This window comes from Phyllostomus hastatus, unplaced genomic scaffold (genome assembly GCF_019186645.2).
Source record: "Phyllostomus hastatus isolate PE091 unplaced genomic scaffold, TTU_PhHast_1.1 phas_contig_16, whole genome shotgun sequence".
Classification (NCBI taxonomy): Eukaryota; Metazoa; Chordata; class Mammalia; order Chiroptera; family Phyllostomidae; genus Phyllostomus; species Phyllostomus hastatus.
In genome coordinates this window covers 12,376,555-12,380,682 of record NW_025333643.1, presented here as the reverse complement: position 1 = coordinate 12,380,682, position 4,128 = coordinate 12,376,555, and the positions used below count along the sequence as shown (strand labels likewise).

The window sequence follows — 4,128 nt, the reverse complement described above, 5'->3', positions numbered from 1 at the left end:
ATCCCCCCAAAATTTCAAGGCTCATTTTCTTTCACTTGACTTGGGTCTTTCTTTCTTTCTTTTTTTTTTAAGATTATTTATTTTTAGAGAAAGGGGAAGGGACAGAGTAAGAGAGGGAGAGAAACATCAATGTATGGTTGCCTCTCATGTGGCTCCCACTGTGGACCTGGCCCTCAACACAGGCATGTGCCCTGACTAGAAATCGAACCGGTGACCCTTTGTTTTGCAGTCCATGCTCAATCTACTGGGCTACACCAGCCAGGGCTTGGGTCTTCTTTTCAGTTGTGAAAGTGAGGGATAGAATCAGCCTTATTTAATCTACATGGCCTGAGAAAATGAAAAGAACATTTCATAAATGGAAATTTAGGGTAAAGTGTTGAGAAGAAGAAACTGGTAGATTACATGTAATCAAATTACTGCCATCTTGGAGAAACAAGAAGCATGAAAATCTTTCAGATTCCCTCTGTTGTTTTAGTTATGTGCTTTCATGTATTGATTCATTCATAAACATTATTGAATGTCCACCATGTAGAAGCACTATGCTAAAAATACTATGGTGAGAAAGCAAAACATGGTCTTTGTCTTCTTGGATGTTCTAACCTGGCGGGGAAGACTGGAATACCATCCGCTATGATCAGTGTGTAAAGTGCTGATGTAGACAGTACATGGTGCCAAGAAAGTACATGGGAAAACATTCATCTCCATTTTAGAGGGAGCGATAATTTACTTAAGGCCTGAAGGTTGAGCAGGAATTGTCAGATTTTATTGGGTCTGGGGTGTATGTGGGTCAGGAGGGAGAAGAGAATTTCTAACAGAGGGAAGAGAATGTGAAATGCCTGGAAGATAGAGAATGAGGAATATTGTATGTCTGGGGAACTGAAAGAAAAAGTATGTTCTGATACTGAATATGTTCTGTTTTCTCAGGTGAGCATTGGGTCAGTGGTAGGTGAAAGAAGTAGGAAACAGGCTGAAGAAATTGGTTTAACTCCTTAATCCATTGGCCTGTCTTGCTACATTGTGAACTGAGATCTCTCCTTGGTATGGCAGAAACAAATAGTGTAGTTGTGAACTCAAATTCAGCACCATATAACTAAATACATACAGATATACTATGGTATAGAGGAAGAATTTATTTTTGCTATATTTTATTGTGTAAAAATGTTCCTGATGAGAAAATTAAGGATATAAGATCGTACATGGAGTATAACCACAGCTATGTTAAAGTAATACAACAATAAAAGCAGTTTATGCCTTGAAAAAGACAGGAATGAAATACACTAATCTGCTAATAACTGTCAGTGGGTGATGGGATTCAGAGTTAATTTTTCATTTCATTTGTATTTACTATCTACATTTTCCATGGGTAGATAAGTATCAAAGGGTGGAAAAAAAAAACAAGATAAAAACTCTACCAGTTAACCACCAAATATTTTTTTATCATGTTCCTTCTTGTATGTATCAAAACTCATACCAAACAATGAGGTCCGGGTTGCAAAAGAGGATTTATTTTCTGCACCTGTATGTTGTCTTTGCCCACCAAATATTTTAATTCAGTCATGAGGGAAGAGCCTTAAAAAAGACAAGCACACAGCCCCTACTCCCAAGAACTTGTCATCTGGCCTCCCAGAGAGCACTTGTGATTTACAAATGCAGCATGAGGAAGGAGTGCTTATGCACTGGTAGGAAGCCAGGCCAGTGACTGTCTTTTGAGTTTGTTATTATAGGGGATAAGGACATCCCCTCTGAGGCTGCAGGATGACAGGAATAAGAAAAAGCATTCTCCAGAAGAAGACTTCTTGTTTTTATTCCCATGTATTTCTCCATGGGATTGTCTTTCTTACCAGGCAGGCATGATAAGCTTAGAGGTGATGGGACCAACCAGGAACAAAGGGTTCCAAATGCTCATCTTTTTTTGTCTGGGAGACTTGACATACTGTCCTGAAAATGCACTGGGCAATGGACAAACACAAACTCAAAAAATAAAATGTAACACCTAAAACAGAGGGACACAGAGAACTATCTATACATGCTTAAGTTACTTTTACCGAATGAAAAAAAAAAAGATCCACTGATTTATATGTACAAAATCTGAATGCTTTAAAATAGGATATCATGGTGAAAGTAGAATTTTAAGCAACCTCAATATTTGAAGATTAAAATTGGTAAAATATTATATTTGGGGTAACTTTGCATTACAGAACAATAGCATTGCCTCTGACAGAACAATAAGTTGTCTGCTTAAAAATCAATAAACTTCAAGGTTAAAGTTGATGAGGGTACAAAAAGTAAAGCTAAAGCATTAGGAGATATTTAAATAACTCAAGTGTGAGAGAATAAAAGCTGTGCTTTAATAAACTAAGGTTAAGTTTACATGCATTTTAAAAAGTCCTCCCTTGAGACCTTAGCAATTTTTATAATTATAGTACGAAAGCTAAATGTTTTAGTTGAGGGAAAAAATGAGTTGAGTCATTCAGCTGCATGTCTGCTCCTCTAGTGAGGGACAGCAGGAGAAGGGCTGATAAAAGTACAAATCGGCAAAAGTGGTGTTACCTTTCAGGCCTGGGAAGCTACTGGTGTCTGGTTGGATGGTTACCTCTATGATGATCTATCTACAGTAGCAACAGAAAAAGGCAGATTGACAGCTTCCCTTCACCACTCCTTCCCTGGGAGAGTATCATGTGAAAAGAACACCTCTCAAATCAGGCTCTGAACAACACTTGGGGATGAGATTGTTTCATTTCACTATCTTTGAAATTGTCACCAGAAATCCAAACATATGATACTGGAGATTTTTTTTAAGCTGAAAGAATTGATTCCTGGATGTTGGCTAACTCTTCCTTCATGGGGCTTGAGGTCACTAGCCAATGTAGTGTAGAAGTGTGATTGATGGCAATGGTATCATATATTATAATAATAAAAGATGTTACTGATACCATAAGAGCTATTTTTATCTTGTTCTTCCCTTATTTTTCATCTGTATCAGTGTGGTTTATGTAAACCTGACACATTTGTGTATGTGAAACAGATGCAGGGTAAAGTACAGTTGTGTCTATTCAAGCCATATTTTTTTAATCATAGACATGATTTATGAAAATGTTCTTTGTGTATGAATTTTTCCTTTCTCTCTCAAACAAAATAAAGTAATTATAAATCTAACATTCAATTTTCTAGTACTTAGAGAGCTAGAAGAAGTAAAAAGAAAATTTTTAAGTTGCTTTGTCTAATCTGTCTTCATTAGGTATTATAAGAAAAACAGTATGTGGCTTTTCTGCAGATGAAAATTAGGTTTGTAGAAATGAACTTCTACTCAAATGCATGATATGGCATTGGCCCTCTCAATCACACGGAGCTGCATCCTCTGAAACTCTCTCCTCCCGAGGTACTGGCTGCTGCTTCCTCTGAAGTCTCATTGCGAATGGCGCAAACAAACGTAGGGTCTTTATCAACCTCCATTCCCAGTGGAGAAACTATCAAAGTGAGTTTCTATCAGAGAGATTACTGAATCTAAGTGCTCTTACAACTGCAAATGGCCCATTATTCATCAGATTTCTTAGACCGCCCACCTAGGAGTTTTCTCCATCACCCTCAAGTTCACTCTACGACGATGTACTGCATACAGTTTATCTCCTCAATATTTTCAAAATCTATCTACTTCTCTACACTGTACACCCTGGACCAAATCACCATACTCTCCCTCCTGGCCACAGAATAGTCCTCACCTAATCTCCTGAAATCTACTCTCACTATCCTTAAGCCTTTTCTTCTTCAGCCAGTAGGATATGAAGGGGCAAGTAGAAAAATCAATTGCCAGACCCTGGCAAGACCAGTGGTTGTAGGAAAGAGCTACCTGCTAGGAATTGTGGCCTTCTGTAGGATGAATACATGAATAAAGAATGAATAACTCCATTTCTCCCTCTCCTGTTTCGCTAACCTGCTGGTACTTCCCATTGACTGAACCCAACTCAAATGTAGGCAGCAAGAGGGCCCATTGGATAAACTGTGTGGAGGTCACTTCCTGGGGTGCAGAGCATGGTGGAGAAGGGCAGAAGCTGCATCTGGAGAAATGCAGAGAATATCCCACACAGCTCCTCTGCTTATGACCCTTCCGGTGGCACCCCATTGCACTTC

The 4,128-nt window shown here is 38.6% G+C and overlaps 1 non-coding gene across 1 annotated transcript; it reads right to left on the bottom strand.

Moving 5' to 3' along the window:
- Positions 1 to 1,438: 1,438 nt before the first annotated feature.
- LOC123814631 lies at positions 1,439 to 1,570 on the bottom strand. The gene has a single exon (XR_006784964.1). It is a non-coding gene; the product is annotated as a small nucleolar RNA SNORA40 (small nucleolar RNA).
- Between the last annotated feature and the right edge of the window lie 2,558 nt (positions 1,571 to 4,128).